Source organism: Equus przewalskii, chromosome 18 (genome assembly GCF_037783145.1).
Source record: "Equus przewalskii isolate Varuska chromosome 18, EquPr2, whole genome shotgun sequence".
Lineage (NCBI taxonomy): Eukaryota > Metazoa > Chordata > Mammalia > Perissodactyla > Equidae > Equus > Equus przewalskii.
The window spans coordinates 46,684,836-46,705,936 of NC_091848.1; the positions used below are offsets into that span (position 1 = coordinate 46,684,836).

Below are 21,101 nucleotides of genomic sequence, written 5' to 3' on the forward strand. Positions count from 1 at the left end.
GAAGAGCTCAAATCACCTTCTGTTCCAGAGGAGTCCTCAACATAGTTATGACTGCTCATTCCAAACATGTGTAACCATCCTTGCTTATGGACACAACACCATTCACGAAATACTTGAGATGCCCAGTAGGTAGACAGTAAACAAACAGAATATATTGTTGTAACCAAGGATGTTTCTATCCTCTTTGTCTTTTTCACAGAGTCATTGTAAACATGTAAAAGACTCTTGAGCTTTATCTTCATGTGTCCAGTCTCAACTTTAACAATTTTATTCCTTTTTATTTTGTGAGTTAAGAGAATGGAAAGAAATTGAAGTTCTGACAATGAGTTCTGAATTCTTTTCCCCTTCTAGGTGATTGATAGGGATAAAACACTAGAATTTGTTCATGGAATGCTGTCATAGAGACATACATGGTTTAGTGCAAAGAATCTCAACCGAGAGCCTGGAGACCTGTGTTCTAGTATCAGGTCATAGGTATTTAGCTTTCCTATACCTTAGCTTGCTCATCTGTAAAATGAGGAGTATAAATTAGATAAGTCTTACCTAAATTACTTCTCCTCTAATACCCTAGGCTTCTGCAACATCCGGATATAATTGCAGAATTTTAGCTTAGAAGGAAACACACTGGATCCAAAGATCTGGGGTTTAGATATGACTTTGTACATTTTGTGGTTTTATTTCCTCATCTCTAAGAAATGGAGAGTAGTAGCTGTCATTTGGTCCCAGTTGTGATGTGTGATTAGATATTTCCTTGTGTAAGAAATTTACGAGTAAAAAGGTCTATCTAAGTGGGAGAAGAACACTTCCTCCCAAAATATTAAAACATATTAAAAAGCTAGGGTAAGCAAATGTGGCATCTGTGTAGGAAAATGCAAATAGATTAAAAGAACAGAATAAAGTACAGAAAAATCTTATGCATAGTAGTTTATTAAGAGAAAATACAAATAATCAATACAGCTATGAAAATATGCTCAATATTACTCTTAACCAAAGAAATACAAATAAAGATAGCATTAGGAAACCATTTTCCTGTCATTAAGCAAGAAATTGAAATATTTTATACTAAATGTTGTTGCAAGTATAGGAAAATGGATAGCATTATACACTGCTAGTCAGAGTATAAACTAGTGTAGACATCTTAAAAGGTAATTTGACAGTGTTAGAATTTTAAATGTATGATCATTTAAATTTCTATGATCAGCAATTACTTTTTTATATTTACTCACATGCCTGGAAAGTCTTGGTCAAATATTTTCTTTGCAGTAGTATCTGTAAGAGCAAAATGTTTGAAATGACTCACTTCTAAGTCAATAGGTCAATAGTTAAAAGAAAGATAGCACATTCATACTGTGGAGTACTATGCAACAGTTTAAAAATGAGATGGATATCTGCATACTGACTTGGAACTATCTCTAATATGCATTGTAGAGTAAAAAGCTATTTATAAGATAGTTTGTATTATTTATGTATGAATATACACTGATGAAACTATGTATTTCTATAAATACATTATGTATTAAGGAAAATACAGAGAAAAGAGTTCTGAAAAGATATACAATGAACTGATGATAGTAATCACCTATAAGAAGGGGAGTGATGATGAGAAGGACTTAAACTTTCTGGAGTTTAAATCTTTTTTCAAGTAAATAATGTTTTCATGTGTTATTTAGAAATTACAGAGAGTTAATTTTTTCTATGGCAAGAAGTTAAGTAACTTAAACATTTTCTATTCAACTAAACTAAAATCTAACACAAGTTACTGTCCTCCAGGCAATGTCGTGTAAACTTTCATGCGTATGCCGTGTTCTCAAATACCACCCAATTCACTGTGTCTGAACCCTTAAAGAGCTCAAGCTTTCATGAGCCTTATCCTTTGATTTATCCAACAATGCAGCCAATTGACTATAAAATTTGATTTGTAGAGTGTTCAGAAAATATTACTCAAGCTCTTAGAAAAGGTAGTTCTGGGATTCAATTATAATGGAGTCATTCCAGCTTATTGAACTTGAAAGCATAAGGTCACAGAAGGTAATGGCATTTCTCCAGAGATGGATAATTGTCTTAATCATTGCTGTTACTGGTGTTCTGTTGTGGAGTTGCTGTTTGCCTTTGCATATAAACTGCTCCCTCAGAGGATTGTAGAATTCTAGAATGTAGCTATAATTCTTCCACTGGATTTTTCTGAAGGCTATCCATTCCATCAGAAGTTTTGAGAAAACACAAATACATACTTAACAATGGTTGTTACTTTTAGGAACAGAAGGAACGCAGAATCTGAAGGTTAGGGTACACAGAGACAAACTTTGCCCCCTCAATAATCCTAGAAAGTACAGAGAGAAGATGTTATTATTATGCTCCATTTTGCACATGAAGAAAATGAGACTCAGAAATTTGTCCAAAGCCATACAGCAAGTAGTGGGTACTACTTCTTTTTTCTTTCTTGGCTCAAAGTCTAATACTTTTTCCACTCCATTATCATCCTTAGCATCTTGAAACTAGGATCTGAAATTTGAAGATACAAGTCCAAGTTGATCTACTGAGTTGACTAATATTTCACCAAACAATGAATGCTTGCTACGCGTCTGGCTCTATTCCAGATTCTTTCATAATATTCACTTAAATCTTGCCAGAACTCTGTCAGATATATATATATATATATATATATATATATATATATATATATATATATATATATTATCCCTGTTTTACAAATAAAGAAATGGAAGCCTAGAAATTAAGCAGTTTACTCATGCCACATCACCAGGAAGTGGCAGAGTAAAATTTCAAACCTAAAATTTCTGGCTCAAGCAAGTACTTTCCCCGTTAACATTAGGATTTTAGTATTCCCAAGGAAGCGCTCTCCTCAGCAGACAATGCAACCCTCACACAAGGTTTACCCCTACATAGACACATGCCCTTCAGCCCAGTTAACTACCTTGCTGTGGGACACTTGTCAAGCAAATCAGTGTGGGTGAGAACATTTTTATATATGGCTGACAGCCATCTGGTCATAATAGCAAAACAAACCGTTTCTAAATAATGTCACGTGTGAGCCAACAAGAGATCCATTCTTTCACTCCTTCTCAGGGGGCCTCCCAGCCTCCTCTGTCAGAATGAGTGTTAGGGCTCCCCTTACGCTGACCCAGAGTAATTTGTTTTAATAATGTCTGAGCATTCTGAGGTAATGGTCTCATGACCTCAACTAGTGCTTTTAAGGAAGAAAAAAAGGTACATGAGTAGAACATTTTTACTTCTTTTTTTTTAAGTTCAGAAATACCTAGAAAATTGACTAACCAAACAATGAGTTAGGTTGTATGTTACCATAAGCCTCAGGAAAGTAATTTGAACAAAAATATTTAGTTATGGGGCAAATTTAAAAATGGCAGGAATGAGAGAAAGAAAGAGCAAGAAAGAGAATCAGAACAGACACTCCTAGACTGGTGATTTGTATAAAACATGACACATTAGCTATGAGTATTTGTCGCACTCTGGGCACTTTGCACATGATAACTAATGCCATCCTTATAGAAGTCCAACGAGGTGGGTTTATCTTATTAGTTGCATCTTACAGATGAGGACCCCAAGGCTAGAAAGTGGCAAGGCGAGAATTCAAACCCAAATCTATCTCTGTCTTGAAAGTCAGTGTCCCTCCTACACTGGCTCCCGGCGGAGGGCAAGGGCGTGGAAGCCACACTGGTGAGTTTCTGAGTGCTGTTGAATAGGGGCCCAGGTTGTACATTTGGGACAGCTTCACCTTCTTCTAGAGTGGAATCTTGTGAGCTGTCTTCATTCTTTCTTCTGAGAGGTAAGTTCTCAGGAGCTCAGGTACAATCATGGTCTAAAGAAAGCAATGTGTTCCAAAGGTGATGAGCAGGCCTTTGTTTTGTTCATTTGGAGGGGGGTGTTTATCTCTGTGGAGCCTTTAAAAAAATCATGAAATGTTTCAAATAACCAGAAGATGTAAACAGTAAGAGAAACATCTCAGCCATCTCCCAGTTTAAGAAATAAACCTGACAAACCCAGTTAAAGCCCTCTGCGTTCCCCAACCTGATTTCCTCTCCCTCCCTCCCCGCCAGAGCTGACGACTGGCCTGAATTTGAGGTGTATCATTGTCATGAAATCCTCTATAGCTTCCACATATGTTTGTATCCTTATGAAATATATATAATATTGCATACTTTTAATTTTTTATAAGTGGATTCATATTTATGGATTCTTCTGAAATTTCTGTTTTGCTTCTCATTATGTCCACAATATTCATCCATGTTAATGTGCTTTTCATCCATTTTCACTGCTAAATAGTATTCCATTGTCTGATTATATCACAATTTGGTCAGACATTCTACAATTGATGGATTTCCCCAAAGCTCTATTGTGACAAATAATGCTGCTAATCCTTCGATATGTCTCATTACATACAGGCAGAGAGTTCTTCTAGGGGATAATCCTTAAAATGAAATTATTAGACAATAGGGTTACATATTCAATTTTAGTAAACTTAACCAATTGTTCTAACTGGTTGTGCCAATTTACACACCAGTAGTTTTATTTTTCTATATTATCTCCAACTCTTGGTATTGTTACTTTTTACCTTTTGTTAATCTGAAGGCTTGAAGGAGTATTTCATGATTTTTAAATACGTATCTTTGATTATTAGTGAGGTTGAATGGCTTTTCATATGTTCATAAGCCATTTGTTTTTCTGCCTATTCATATTTATGTCTATATTTCTCCTGGATTACTGTCTTTTCCCTATTGATTTATAGGTATTCTTTGTAATATTAGGTATATATATTTTCTTTTGGTCTGTGCACTTATTGCAAATAACTTTTCCTATCTGTGATTTACCTACTTTGTATCTTGACTTTAGCACTGGCAATGCCAAGTGGACAAAACTAATCACAATTTCACAATTTTTGGTGCTGCTATTTTTACTTTTCAAGAACATTCAAATGAACTCTCTATGAAGACTACTGTGATTTAAAGCCATCAATGTCACTGGTACTTGTAGCAAAGTTTCTGTAGATATTTTCATTTTAGATACATTTGAACTTTCACCTAATTTTCCTTTAGGACAAAATAATCTTTACATGATTAGCTCAGAAGAAGTTTTTGCATGTGAATAATTTTGATCTAATTTTATGTGGCTTTTTTGTCATGCCACCAGGAGATGAAAAAAGTAATGTTTTCTGCAGGGCAATTAAATTTTAGTATTTTTTTTCTTTTCCAACGTACCCAGCTGAAAACTGAAAAAATACAGACTGTGCTTGCAGGAAAGAGTTTGCCTCAAAGCAAAGATCGAGATTACAGTTGCCCTCTAATTTGGAAGGATGGCTGATCACAGCTTGGCTCTTGCTCATCTAGTGCCAACTCCCACCTCTCCCACGTGCATAATCTGTCTTTTCCCTCATGCCAAGTTGGAAGGCAGTATAACACAGTGGTTAAGGCTTTGGGGTCAGAAAGTCTTGAGCTGAGGTTAGAAAGCTCCATCACTTTCCACAGGGCCACTTAAAACAGATTATTTAAAATCTCTGAACACTAGTCTCTGTGTCTGAAATCATGACAAATGCTGTCTTTGTCCTCAGTCTTCCTTGGAGATTAAATGAGATCGTGTCTGTATCGTGCTTATGCATAGTAAGCATTCAATTAAAAGTAGTTACAATTACATAGTCCTAATGAAACCCTCATTTAAGAAAAAAAGTGCTTTAAAAATGTTGTAACTTCTCAAAGGAAACATATCTCTTTTTCCTCTGTTTAGAGGTGCTTGCTGAGGATTAAGAATTTTTCTGGAAAAAGTACAGTTCTGTGAACGGAACTGAAAATTAGCTCCTTCTTTCTCAGCTCCCCAAACGGAACCATTGGTCTTGTTGGACAACCCAGGTACACAAGAACCGAGTTTACTAGGCTGGACCATGTGAGCCAATAGAAGCTGAAACTATAACCCGTTCACATTGAGATGATAAAAAGCTGGTCCATGTTGCCCCTGGCAGAACATTCTGTTTGGCCACAATGTTTTTCAAAGTTATAGAACACTCTAGTTGTTCCGTTGTATACAATGTGCTTATTCTTTGACTTTACCCAGTTCCACATTAAAGCTTATTTGGACACTTCTAACACATACACACAAACACACCCAATATACACGCTAATGCTTAAATTGAGCTCACAGCTCAAAAACAAAGATCAACTCTGTAAAATAATTGAGAGACTTGTTTAGACTTACCTTGACAATAGTGATCTGTTGGTGTCCGACAGAGACAGATAATTTGCTTAGAATCTCATAAATACGTGCTGGTTTTCCTAACCGGGATTCAGCCTCTCTTCATTTTAGGAAGTTTCGGTCTTCTTCAAGCATCTCTCTTAAAATAACAAATAAGCCTAAAAATGTTTTGGTGATGTATTCATCCAAAAAGGCCACCAATGGGTAAAGACAACCAAAAATCTTGGCTTGCAATCCTGGACTATACAATTTACCAGCTGTGGGACCTGAAATGAGTCACTTAATCCCTCTGAGCCTCAGTTGACCTTATCTGTAAAGTGAGGCTGCGAAAAGAACTAAGAAACCAGAGAGTTAGGGCTTGGGCTGCTAGTTGCTTGATCAAAGTGAAAGGCAAAAATTGGTTCTATGAAAAATATAACCTGTGTTTTTCTAGAATACCCCTCTTAGTTTGGATATGAAAATCTATATCTTTTTAGACTTCTAAGCTTGCCACTCTCAGAAGGATAACAGGGGGTTTCAGCAGAACCCCTCTGATATCACATGTCAGTTTGAGTCTCACAGGCACCAAGGCAGTGGATGATGGTATCTGCTTCTGACGATCATCTCCCAGGTCACCTGGGCCTGGGAAAGAGGGAAGCAGCAGCCAGAGGCTCCTTGACCTCATTTTCCCTATTCCCCGGTCGGTAAACAAGTGGCATGAGGGAAGTGTGAGGTCTGTTCGGTGCCAGGGTCCTGTTGCTTCCTCCTGACACAGAAAGCTATTTTTGCTGTTTTCAAAGGCAGCTGCTTCTGGCAGGAGTCAGGTAGGGCAGAACCCGCCCTTGGCTAACCACCCCAGGGTTATTGCTGACGTTCTCCCGCAGGGCAGGGGCTGGGGCAGGAAAAGGTCTTCCTAAATGTTTGCTTCTCCGGGATGATTCAGCATTGTGTCCTGGCCGGCCTGTCTCCCAGGAAACGACTCCACGAACAACATCCCTAAACTCAGGATTTTCTCAAGTGCATTGTGCTGCAAATTTAGTGGAGTCTCCTGAGAGGGACTACTGTCCAGACCCGAGGTGCGCTGGAGGACCTACTTTAAAAGTCCCATTTCTTTAGATTAAAATAGCACTACTTCTGGAATATCTTGTTAAGTACACATTTGAGTGTTCTGTGGAGACATTAATTCCTATTGCCTTTTTGCAGTCTCTTTTCCTCTCCTACCCCCGGGAAGGTAGCTTTGCCCTCTGAGCCCCTCCTTTGCCTCCAGTTTGTGTTGTGGGCACAGAGAGCAAAACTGACTATAGGCAGTGTCTCTTCCTGACTTTTATGTCCCCAAGGACTGATCTGGTTGAGAGGATTAGACTAGGGAGAAGGAAGAGAAGTGAGTGTCCTTTGAGAAAGGAGACTCCCAAGACTGGAGGGAATAGAACACTGTGTGGAGACTCTCACACCATGACAGAGACCCAGGTTGGAGGCAGGACTCAGGAAAACTGCACCTGAGGGGGCTGGACACTAGCTCAGAGCTCCTGCCCCAGCTACAACTCTCCTCCGACACACAGCAGAGGAAACTGTGGAGCCATCAGAGTTCAGAGAGCGATGCGACCTCTACAATGTGCATCAGCACACAGGACAGGCTGAAAGCCAGTGAGTTTTCCCTCTTTTCCCAGGAACCACATCAGGCTCCTAGATTATTCTTGGAGCCTAAGGAGGAGAAGACTTCTTCCCATCAATCCCAATAATGATGGAAGTTGAATTTTTCTACAATTTTAGGAGGGATGACGCTCAGGTGTAGATTTAACTTGACGAAAGTGAAGAAGTGGGTAAGGTTCATATAGGCTACGATAGCAAATGACCCAGGGAGCTAAAATACATAAAACACATTCACTTATTACCAGTTATTAACAATTCAGCCAAGATTTGTTCATCAGAATAGAATTACATTACAGCTTGTTCCCTAAAAGTGAGAGAGATGAGAGACAAATTTTGAAAGAGTTGAAAGAGATAGCAAGAAACAAAACTCACTGTCAGTGTTCGGTTAAAAGCATTGGGCCATCTTTATGGGACTCTACTATGAGACCCTTCTGTATAGCCACAGCCCAAATTTTCCCACAAGTTTCCTGTCCTTCAAAACTAAACAACTGTCAGCACCTGGAAAAAACACTGATCAGTGCTTAGGAATTCCTGTGTGTGCCTGTCCCTTCTTTCAGTCTTTAGGGAAGAGTATATGTACAACTCTTTCTTTAAAATGGGCTTTCCCTGACTGGGTGATAGCTTAGGGTAAATTATTTTTTGCAATTTTCTTTCTCTTTTCAAGGAGAAGTTTTGTCCCTGCTATATCTTTACCAACATCTTTACTACATCTTTACCAGTGGGTAACCTAGAGATCTGCTGGTCCCTATATGTAGTCTCTTTTTTATCCCCTGGCTAGCATCAACATCTCTATATTTCTCTAAAACACTAGCAACAAGAGAAATATTGAGCAGTACATTATTTACTGAAATTCTGGTAGGATGATGGGATAAAGTTTTCCTTACATACGCAATAGCAAACTCTTTCAAAACATTTTTAAATATCTCTGTTCCCCAAAGTTCTCGTTTTGGCTACTCAGCAAGCAACATGTTCTCCTTTTCATTTTTTCCAACTATGGTCCAGTTTCCTCCGTTTTGCTGAGCAATTCAGTTTTTCTCCTAACTTGCAATCCCTATGCAGCTAGGTGCTCAGCAAAGCAAAAAGAGCTACAGTGAGCAGGACCCCTCTGCCTTAGAAGGAAGTTTAACAACTATTTATTACTACTTGGATGTAGACTTGAAGGTCTCATTCTGTCCTACTTTCACCTCAGCCCACCATGTAGTTGATCAAACCATGTTCTCCCAGACGTATAGAGCAATCTCTCTTAGAAGAGTTCTGCTAAATTTAATTTTCTCTGCCTGATTACATAATGTGACCACTTCTCAGGGCTATTAGCTGTTAGCAAACTCTAGGAGCACCAGCGTATGGGAAAGTTCAAAGTCAAGTATCTCAGAAAGGATGCTCCTTTCTTGAAGGTGGCCAGAAACTTCTGATTTTCTTAGATTCTGAAGCAGTCTCATCAGAAGGAAGTAAAGATAATTCTGAAATAATTCTTTTCTGGATACTATCATTGTGTAACAAATTACCCCAAAACTTAGTGGCGTTAAACAGCCGTTTTATTTTGCTCATTGTTCTTTGGGAAAAGCTTGGCTGCATGGTTCTGGCTTGGGATCTTGCAAGCAGTTGGAATAAGGTGTTACTGGGGCTGCTGTCATCTGAAGGCTAGCCTGGGCTAGGTGTTCCAGCTGACTCACTCACAGTATTGACAGTTGGTACTATTTGCTGGGAGTGCCAATGGGGCTGTTGAACCTACTTGTGGCCTTTCCGTGTGGTTTGGCTTCCTCACAGCATGGTGACCTCTTGGGAGTTGGAGTTCTTACGTGGCAGTTCTGGACTCTAAGTGTAAGTGTTCTAGTGAATAAGACAAATGTGCATTGCCTTTTATGACCCAGTCTTGGAAGTCACACAACATCACTTCTGCCATACTTTACTAGTAGAAGCAGCCACAAGCTCTGCCCAGATTCAAACCAAGGGGAATCAGAGCCCCCTCTTGATGGAGTTGGGGAATGGCACAGTCACATATTAGAAGAGTAGGAAGGATGATGGATATTGTTACATCCATTTTTGAAAATGCAATCTCTCCAATTATGTGAAGGTCATAGCCAGAGGCTCAATGATGCTGCTTTTATGTTATTTTATTTTATTTTTTTCTGATTTTTTTTCTCCCCAGATCCCTCCAGTATATAGTTGTATATTTTTTTAGTTGTGGGTCATTTTAGTTGTGGCATGTGGGACGCCGCCTCACCATGGCCTGATGAGTGGTGCCATGTCCGTGCCCAGGATCTGAACCGGCAAAACCCTGGGCCCCAAAGCGGAGTGCGCAAACTTAACCATTCTGCCATGGCTGGCCCTGATGCTGCTTGTAGAGCCACAATGTGAGGGAACAAAAAGGCAGTGTGGAATGGAGTTATTAATGTCCTTTCTGAAGAGTCAATTCTACAGCTGTCTTGCATTGCCATCATCTGCTGCTAAATCATGCATTATTGCATTGTTAGCAGTACACCTGAGGAGATATGGCTTGCATTCCTATGTCTGTCAGTAGAAATATAGTGTATAGTGTGTAGACATCTGAACATACACAATAAATTTCCCCCTTGGTATTTAAGCTCATAATTTTACATAGAAGTTGGAATTATTTTGTTTTGGTTAAAGTAGTGTATTGGCTCTAGTCGTATCTGGACATGGACGTTCTATTCCACTAGTTTGGCCTACCAAGAACCAAGAGAATATTTGGGCTATATTAGTCTATAGAAACCTACATAGTAGAGATGTTCCACCCTATCCATAATGTCTTTCTCAAGATAGCCTGTTACTAAGCCCACAAAGTACCATATGCTCAGATTAGACTGAACTAATTCCATATCAGAAGAATGTCTTAGACTTGATTCTATTAAAGCTTTCTCCCAAGTTTGTCCCAGGCTATGAACAGGTATACACTGTCCTCACCAGTTTATCCACTGAAAAGCTCTGCAGGCATCATTGATTATTAAGTAGACTCCATGGTTAGGTCACAGAAAATGGTAAAATGTATGTGTGTGTGTGTGTGTGTGTGTGTGTGTGTGTGTGTGTGTGTTGAATATGCAGTACCTTTTTTTCCAGTGGAGAAATTTTAGAATTTCCTCTTCTATCATATCCACATTTCTGAGTTACGGGAGTCAACCTTATTTACACTATTTTTTCCAAAATGAAAATATAACTCCAAATTACACAGGGCAGTTTGTTTATATTTCTGCATAACTGAAGAGTTCAACTTGATTTAATGGGATCTCTGAGCTCAGCATAGTGGGAAAAACAGGATACCATCTCTGGCAGAGCTATGTGTCAGTCTTGCAAAATAAACTCCCGATAAGGCTGTAATCCCTTTGTTGGCTTAACCATGATTAGATTTGAGACTCTGGAAAAGTCCACAAAGCACAGGGGTAATAAATTTATTACTCAGATATTCATAAGGGCAAAGGAAGAAGAGATGTTAGGCCCTTTGCTAAATGCAAGATTTCAGCAAACTTTTCAAGTTGAATTGGATGTACCTCTAATCCTGAGAAATTCGAAGTCCTTGTCCTACTTCTACTCTCTCTGAGAGTCAGATGCTGTGGTCGGTACAGCAATAAGGGAAGAGGTAGTCTATCTTCCAGGTCAACCTGAATTACGGGACAGAAAATGTACTCTCATGATTGAGTTATGAGTTTCAGTTCAGTTTGACTGAAAGTCAAGTCCAGGAAGGAAAGAGCAGATCAAGAAGGATTCATCCTTGGCCCACTTATCCTACCTATTGGTTGACTGGATGGAGGGGCTTTAATTAATCTTTGTAGTTTTGACTCAAATCTGCGAGGTTTTGTATTGCTGGGACGTGCAGCATGTGAACACGCTAGGGTGGACTTCCGTCCTCACGCTCCAGTCATCCCTTAAAAAAGTGATTTGGGAGCCACACAAGACTCCACATGGTCAGGACCGTATTCACTGTCAGCCTGTCTAATCCTGCCCTGTGAAATCCCCTGGTCTGTAGGCAGAGGGTGTGGACCTCACGTGGTGCTCTACAGAAGTGGGTCTCAGTCTTGTCTACAACTAGAAGGTCCTGGGAAGAGTTTTAAAATTCTGATGCCTAGGCTTACTTAACTCTGTTAAATCAAAAATGCCAGTGGCCAAGGCCCAACCATCAGTAGTTTTTAGACCTCCCAAGGGATTCCAATGTGCAACTCAAGTTGAGAACCACTGTTCTCAAGTTCTACCTTCAATGTTAGTGAAGCAGCACTGTCAATTTCCTTACCTGTGGCGCGTGGTTCTCTGTTGCAGGGTCCTAGTAAGGTTTGGGGAAATGCACTATAGGTAGGAGTTTGGGAATTTAGGGCAGGACTGATAGTCTTCATTGTAGATTCAACACAGCTGGAATCAGCTGAACTCACAAACTCTATCAATAGCGGTCAGTTCACAGGCATTAAAAAATAGCAAAAAAGCCAGGCCCCAGAGCTAAGTTTTGTCATTCTTTCTCTCCCCCCTTTCCTTAGTGATGGTCTACATCCTTCCATCCACCACCCCAGCCTCAGACTGCTGTCTAGCGATGCTTTTATTTTTAACTAAGACAAATAAACTTTTGGGCTGTGCCGCATATTCCTTGCCCCTTCAGATAAGGCAGTCAGCAGCTGTGTTCACAAAGATGCGGAAAATAGATCTGTTCCAATTATCAATCAAGGAAAATGATGCTTGTGGACCACAAAGACTCGCTGTGATGGCGCCATTCAGTGAGGGTGATAAAGTCCATTGTGCGTTCTTTTTGAAACAGGATGAAGGGATGTGGAAAAAGATAGCAAGAATTCCGTAGGAAGTGATATACATAGTTTTGTTGCTACTATCTCCTAAATCAAAGACAAAGAACTTGGAAAACAAGAGCCTTTGGAGTTGAAAGCTCATCAGCATCCTCTCAGCCCAGTTCCTGGAGGCTGGCCCAGATAAGCTAATGGGCAGAACGTGGGCGGGGCTAGTCCTCAAGTGCCTTTGCATTAGGTCCTGGAGTGCTTGCAGCTTCCTTCATCCCTTATTTTCACAGCCATCTCACTGGGGGAAATCATTTTTCTCACTTACAGAGGGAGAAATAGTAAACACCCCAAGATCCAAAAGCTTTATTTCCCACACAAGCTGAAAATCCTATGCTGAGCGGACTAGGCAGAAGTTTCAAGTGGAAATAATCACTAAGATTCCTGCTCTTCTTTGGAAGCCTAGAAAAGGTATTCTGCTCTGTTCTTAACCTCTCCCGGTGATGATGCTAAAAGCATGAAAGCTGTAGTCCTTGGAACACACACACATAGCTGTTTTTGTATATGATTGGGGCAAAAGCTGCTGTGATTAAATATGGAGTATTTCATCTGTTTTGAGAAAAAATTTCTTGGTTTATGTTTAACTTTACAATTGTTTGCTCAAATTAATCATTTTTGTTTCTTTAGAAAAACAGTTTCTTGTGCTAAATGATTCCAATCAGTTGATGGAAATGGATTGGTATATATGTATCACAAGTATGAATTTTACAAAAGACAGCTGTATATGTTCATTAAGGAAAAAAAGAGACACGAAGCATTTTTGTTTGTAATTTCTTAGGGAAAATGATTAAAGCAAGCCGAGTTCAAGAACTTGCTTATTCCTTTCTTCCTGTAACATCCTCTAGTCTGTCTGATGCACTACGGGATAGTGACGTAAATAGCCAGCTACCCAAATTCGCATGTTCCAATCTCAGCTCTGTTACTTATGGCCAGGTGACTTCAAGCAGGTCACTCAGCTTTTCCAAGTCCCTGTCTCCACACCTGTAAAGAGGATTTAAAATAGTATCTACCTCATAGGATGAGTGTGAAGATTAAACCAGATCATAAAAGTAAAATTAGTATTGTTAGGATATTTCAAGGATCTCACCAGTTTAATGCAGAAACTACCTCTTACCTTTAGAAGGAATGTTTGTCTTGATTATAGAGAACAGTTCCTAGTAGTGTTGACTGAACTTGGATCTTTCTTGAGAAGTATCAGACATTAAAATTCACAACTGCTTTTGAAAAGTAGAATGCGTTTTTTGTTTCTTTATGAGCACTAAAAAAATACAGTGCATCTTCCTTAAGAAATATTGAGCCTTATCAACTGTGATATAATCTAATTAATACACTTGGGTTTTTTTTTCCCATCTTGCTTTAGATCTTAGAGTCATGGAGTGTGAGTGCTAAATGGAGCCTTAAAGAGTATCTTTTCAGGTGTAGCTGACATATGTAAGCCTTCACAAGGAGGAAGTCCCATGAAGACAATACCTCTCTTGCTACCCCACCCCTGTCTCTGTCTCTCTTTCTCCTCTGACAACTGCACTCTCCCTAGATAAGAAAGAGATTCTATCACCCTCCTCCTCACCACCCAGTCCCTTCCTGCATCCTACACACTCTAGGTGCCTCAGTTCTGGACTAGATGCTGATGGAGATTCTTCAACTCAGGTGTTGCTGCATTTAGAGGAGGAGGATTTGGATTCTAGTCAACGAGAGGAAGCAAATTTAGCGGCTCCATTTCATTTTGGTCTACTTATCAGCTAAAGTTGTGCTTTATTTTCTTGATGATTTGCCCTGGAAGCAAGAACACTTTGCCAGGATGAGCATTCATCTTTGGGGAGACAACACAGTCTGATCTCATAAGATGAAAAGATACTCCTTTTGATATCAAGATCTCATTTGATGTTGCCTCTTGTGAAAACATTATTTAACAACTTTAATAACATAAGCTGCTGGCTGTGGGTGGCTCTTTTTGTCACTCTGGAGAATCAGAAGCAGCTTGAGGAGGACAGAGAGCAGGGATTTTCCTGCTTTGTTAAATCCCACATCCCTTGCACATAGAACAGGGCAAGGCACAAAGAATAGCTCAATATATATTGGTTGACATAATGTATTCATTTATCTTCCAAAGCTTCCATCCTGCCCTCCACCACTCATCCTTCAACACACACACACACACACACACACAAACAAACAAACACACACACAGTTTGGATCTTTCTTTGCAGGGGTAGCAGGCCAGAGGTTCTTAGGCCCAGGCTGCTTTTGGGTCTGGAGACCATTTTTTGGATACAGAGCAGTACATCATTTGCTTTATGGCTGAAGGTGAGCACATCCAAGGGAGCAATGGAGAGGTGAAATCTTGGGGAGAGATGATAGACAATCTAAATATGTTATCAGTCTTAAGGGATTTGGTAGAGAGGGTGAATCAGGATACAGAGTCATTGGGATGAAGCGAGTTAGAGATCAAATAAGAAAGAATGTTCCAAGTATATGTGAGAGAGTCAAATTCTGGAACAATCCTCAGATCCCAGGCAGGGAGCAGCCATGGCTTTTACAGGGTGGCTGTAGCCTCAGTGTGGGCAAGGAGAGAGTAAAGACAACAACCTGGTGTGGTTATATATATTCGAAAGGAAGGTGGACATCACTAAAATCTACTAGTCCACAGAATAAAGAAATTTTAATTATTTCCTAAGATTTGGATCAATTCAGGAAAGTGATTTTTCAAGTAAGGGAAAATCCAGCTAAGATGCTGTATCAGTCAGAATCCAGTCAGGAAAGCCCAGTCCATGCCAGGTAATTCAATATTAATAATTTAAAACAGGGAACTAGTTACAAAGGGGCTGGAAAAGCTGAGAAGCCAAAGAGTGTGTCTCAAAGAGTAGCAACTCAAAGATTAGTAACAGCATAAAGACACTATCACTCACAGTGCTTCAGGGACAAAAGAAGGAGATGATGTTCTCTGGAGCTTAGGAGTCATTGCCACCTGTAGCTGGACCTACAAGGTGGCTGCTTGATGGAAGAGGGGACCATGGAAGAGGGTGGGTAGGTAGGAGCTGAGATTGTGGAGGAGACATAGCCAATGCTAGAGATACCATCTGAAGCAGGGGAAAAGGAGAAATTCCCTGGTTTCTCCTTTCCTCTCATTCTCCAGTCTCCTGCTAGTGTTACCAATGGACCATACCTAGTTGGACATCAGCTGGCAAGGGAGCTTGAAAATATCACTTAAAGGGAAGATGGGAAATGAATCTGAGAATAAACAGGTAAGTGGCCAGTACAATGGATTAAGTAATGAGGATTTATTTTTCCTACTTAATAAGAGATACTGAGATAGACACCTGTTAGTGTTGGTTTAGTGTCTATGGGGTAAAGGCTAATGAATCTGAAATTCTCTTGACCCTCCCTCAGGTACCTGAGATGGCCTGTGCAGCTCCATTTCTTATGTCCTGTGTTCAAGACAAAGAGAAGAGGGAAGGACCAGGCCAATCATTTATGTCTCTATTTATCAGAGAAACTAATTTTTATTTTCCAGAATATGCCTGGTTGACTTCCACCTGGGTTCTCACTGGTCTGGACTGAAAGGCTGAGAAACCGGGAAAAGAATGGTCATAACTGTCAGAGACCAATTACGGTTCCCCATCTGAAGTTGTGCATAATGTTATTGTAAGCAAAACAGGGTTTCAGATGGCAGCTAAGAGTAGAGAATGGAAAGTGGGTACGTACTAACAGTGTCTGCTAGAGTCAGAGGTCTTCTGGACTCCCACTCCTTGCTGACTTGCTTCTGGCTTCAAAGCTTCAGAGCAGCTCGCAATCCTGGGGATCACTGAATTTCACTCCTTGGCCAGTCTCTGTTAGATAGCTCACTATTTGCTCATAACTTAGTTTATGTTTGAATCACTAATACTTATCTGTAATACACTGACCTTCCGTACTGGATGTGCTGTCTTCTGGTTTTGTTTACATAGGACTCACTGAATAAGCATTCACACATATTTATTCAGCATCTATCCTGTACCAGGCACTGTGCTAAGGAAGTTGAGATACATCAGTGAACAAAACTGGCAAATATTGTTAACTCTTGTAGAGTTTATATTCTGGTGAGGAGAGACAGACAATTAAAAGTAAACATAGTCTGTTAGAAGGACTTTTCTCTTTTAAGAGTATCAAATGATTTTAAGCCATTTACTGATTATTCACTTTTCTAAGAAACACAAACACGAGAATAAAATAAATGTATCCAAAACCTACTAGCCCTTGCAGGATAGGAAAAAGCCCTGAGCAGAAAGCCTGCAAATATTTTTCCTTATGCCTAACATATGTGCTTTCTCACCTGTTCTAGGGTCCCACGTTTTGTTACCTCTGACAGTGGAAAGGCAACTGTAGCTCCAAGATTCATGTACAAGAGGGTCTCAAAACCCTTAAAGCTATTTGAAGCTAATGGTTTGTACATTCTAGTTTACAACTCTGAGAAACAATATCAAACAAGCATTGTCAACTCCTAGTGCTATGGAAAAAACTCTTAAGTACCATGGACAAAAACAGACAGAGCAAAGGGAAGAGGATTGGAAGTTCCAGGGCGGTCATAGCTGCAATTTTATATAGAATGTCCAGGTGGGGATCTTTTGTGCTACAGCCTCATCTGGTTTTTACTGGCGTGCTTCTATTTCTTCTTTAAAAATTCAGGCTGGCTTTTCTCATAGTTGGGGATCCTCACACTTTCCCTGGATCTGGGTAAAAGCCATGGAAGTTTTTTTGATTCAGAGTTCCTCTGTCTTTCAAACAGTAATAATTCTCTGTTCTTCGAAGCTAGGATTTATGTGTTGTTTTGTTCCAGGTCGCTGAAGAGAGCGTATTAAACAGCTAAATCATTCAGGATTAAAAAAAAATAAATCTGCTTTTGCCAACAGTTTTAGAGTTTGATTAATTTCCATCAACATATCTCCTGTCTAAACATTTCTGAATTAAATGATTGTTTAAAATAGGTATCCTAGTGTGAAATAGAGATACACCTTAAGAATTTCCAACCACTGACTTCATGCTGACTTCAGGCTTAAACCACATAATTCCTCTCATCTAAAATTTTGATCTTCTGAGTACAATTTTTTTTCCCCCAGGAAAGTGGCGCTCCATAAAGATGATTACTAGATTTCAAGGCTAATCGTTGCTGACTTTTTGAGTGACTATCCATCCCTTACCTGTTATACCCCACCTTCCTGTGTCACCTCCAGTGGGGCCAGTCCTCATCTTTTATCCTATTTCTAGTCTTCTCTGTAGTCACAATAAGCCCAGAGCCAGATCCCCATACCTGCCCTACCTGCTCCATCCTGAACAAGAAGCCGGCTGTCTCTACTGAATCCTAAGCACGATAGCCCAGACTTGTGGGTAACCCATTCTTCGCCGAGAAGATCAAGGCAATTCTCACAGGAATCCAAAGCCATAGTGTTACTCCAATTCACTTTGTCCTCTATTTCCTGAACACCACCTCAAGTCTAGATTAACTCCCTCCTTCCTAGGACTTCTTACTAAGAATAGCCTTCCTTCTGTAACCCCAGCAGTAAGTTAGGAATACTTGTTTGTTTTGGAGTAATCTGGAATTTGTGTTTAGAAATAAAAACCAAAGCCATTCAAGTTCTGCTCTATTTTCTGATGCTGGATAATTTTTTAAAAATTGGACTGCTCTCCTAGTCTTCAATCATCTATGTGCTGATGATAGAAAAAGCCATTGCTATTTCGATAGGTCATAGAGAAGACAGCTGAGGAATTCATTGGCAGGCTTTGGGTGTTGCTTCTTACAGTATTTAATTGTGAAATGTAGGTGAGTCATTGCCAGATTATTGCTACAAGACTGCAATATCCTCAAAGAAGTTTTATATAAGATTTCAAATGGGGTTGAAAAAAAGACTTCTGAAGAGAGAACCACACATAAATCAACAGAGTGTCCACATGTGGTGCCACGTGGGGCAATCCTGGCATAGCGCTAATCCCTCCTGGAATGTACTGAATTCATGGAATGTGGGACAGTTCTGTTGGAGCCTGTGTATTCATTCTTAATATGCCACCACCACCTGACTGAGACAAGAGTTTGCTCCAGTACTTACATTAGGACTATAACACCATCTATGAAACAAGCCATCTTATGGAATTATGGCAGAGAAAAGCTATTAGCCAGCCAATGAAAAGGTTGAACACTTGAACAAAGTTTTATTAACAGAATTACTATGTATCAAATACTTTGCCAGGTGCTGGAAATACAGAGATGGATAAGTACAGTCCCTGTCTTTGAGGAACCAGCAAAAAACAGCATCTTCTGAGATGAACTTAGCAGTTTCCTGACATTCTAAGGGTGAATGGCATGGAAGTAAAGTACACTTCTGGCCCCTGAGAAATAAAATTAGAATCAGATTAGAGTTCTCATGTAGGTAAAAAGCCTGCCCATATTCTGTGAAGATGGAGACAAGTCCAGGTCACGGAAAAGACTGGTATGCATTCCATGTGAGGAGAGTGTCCCAGGGTCATCACTGCTTCCTTCATTCAGTGGGGTGAACTTGACCTTTGGGAGAGGCAGGCAAAGGGTGGAACATTGGAGGGTGCAGAACGCCTTGGATGGGTATAAGTGATTTGTTGGTATCCTTCAAAGTTTATACCCACTTATCAGACCAGGTCTAGTCTTATTAACTCTCCTTCAAAATCATTCCTTCTAATTTAATCCTGAGAACTCCAAAGTAAGAACAGGACCACCAGAAAGACTGATAACATGTGTAGTTAGGATTCATTATAAACCAAACTCCTCACCACCACCATACTGGCCAAGGACAAAGTTGGCCCCAAAGTGTGGAGCATCACCTTCTGGACTGAGATTCAAAGGTTATCAGGCTCCAGGGGAGAGGAAGCAAGGTCATTGCAATGGGTTGTTTTCCATCCTGAGGTATATTAGAGGGGCCAAGTTTCTTTTATCACAGAAATGAAAGTTCCCTTTAGCAAATACAGCACTTCCAAGTTAATAATGAAGGCAGGGATAATCAGTAATGGCGTGGTGGTATGCTGGCAAAGACAATCTGAACCAGAAGAGATCTAGGTTATGATCCTGGGCTCTGCACCCAGGGGACTGGATTTGCTGAAGGGACACGTAGAGCCAAGCGGCTCAGGGAAACACGGCACAGGGGCGGTCGCAGGAAGACCCGCAGGTATCTGCGTCAATGCAGTATAACATCAGCAAATAGATGTGAGGGGGATCAGCCTACCAGCAATATGTTTTTCACTTCTGTGTACCTGCCATCCGTCGGGAGCCCACATTCTAGGTCTCAGATTTGGTGAATGGCTTTGCGCGTGAATCCTGCTAAGCAATCCAGAAGAATAGAGGCTCTATGTACCTACCACAGTCTCACCCAATGGAAGCATCCACAGTTGGTGCCCACAGGGAAATACAAAGGTGAGGTTCCCACCTGCAACTGTGGGGAACAAGCTCAAAATAAGCATGACTGAGTCTAAAGAATGTGAATAGTCACTATTGTAACTGAATCCTAGAAAATGCAGTTAATCTTTCAAGGCTGTTTGTTTCCGCAGTACTTGTTCATGGCTGCTGCTAAGTTCAGGTTCTTTAAAAAAAAGGTAAAGCCATATTGCGCATCCACCATGAATCAGACACCGAGCTCAGTTCTATCATCTGTGTTCTCTCATTTACTCCTAACAACTGTGCAAAGCTGGTGTTGTTTTCCTTATTTTGCAAAAGGGGGAATGTGTCCCATAGAAGACAAGTAGCTTGTCTAAGTTCATAGAGCTAGTAAGTGGGCAGCATAGATGTAAACTCTAACCTGCTGATGATGCTAACTCAGTGCATATTTAGGTGTTAGTAAAAAATGAAACGATCTTAGTGTGAAAAATAGAGTTGTTTGTTTAGGAGGTATATGACACAAATAAGTAGCTTTAGGCAGATTCTAGGTATCGTTTCTTCTGGTACCCCCTGGGTAACTTCCTGGGATAATAAAGACTGGAGAAGTAGAAAATGAAATTATTTCCACCCACGTGTGTAGGGTAAACAAAGGAGAACAGTCTCAGCCTCTGGGAAGGTGGCCAATTTTTCTAGAAGAAGAAGGATCAGGAAGCCCTGACTAGAGAACTGGGCATATTTACAGGCTATCCAGAAGTGAAGGCAATATGCCAATTCAAATATACAGACAGGCAAGTCTCCTCCTAGGAGAAGTTCAGCAACAGCAAGTCAGGGGCCTACGTACAGAAACCACTTAGGTTTTAGGAAGGCCACTGGGGTGAGGCTTAGTATAGAAAGTCAGAGACCTGGACTCAGAGCCAAATCCTTTAACTTCATTTACAAATAAAATGATGATCTGAATTGGTTTTTCAGAAAAGCCCCAATTTACAGCTGTCGAGTCCTCAATTTGGACAGTAAATATATATGGTCACCCTAGGTATAAGGCCAGTCACTGTCTGGCTCCTGCTTACTACTTGAGTTACATCTCTTGCCCTTCCTCC

At 40.2% G+C, this 21,101-nt stretch overlaps 1 long non-coding RNA gene across 1 annotated transcript; it reads left to right on the forward strand.

Moving 5' to 3' along the window:
• The first annotated feature begins 12,861 nt into the window (after positions 1-12,861).
• LOC139077035 (uncharacterized) lies at positions 12,862-17,479 on the forward strand. The gene is made up of 2 exons (XR_011529190.1): positions 12,862-13,046; positions 15,769-17,479. It is a non-coding gene; the product is annotated as an uncharacterized lncRNA (long non-coding RNA).
• Positions 17,480-21,101: the final 3,622 nt, after the last annotated feature.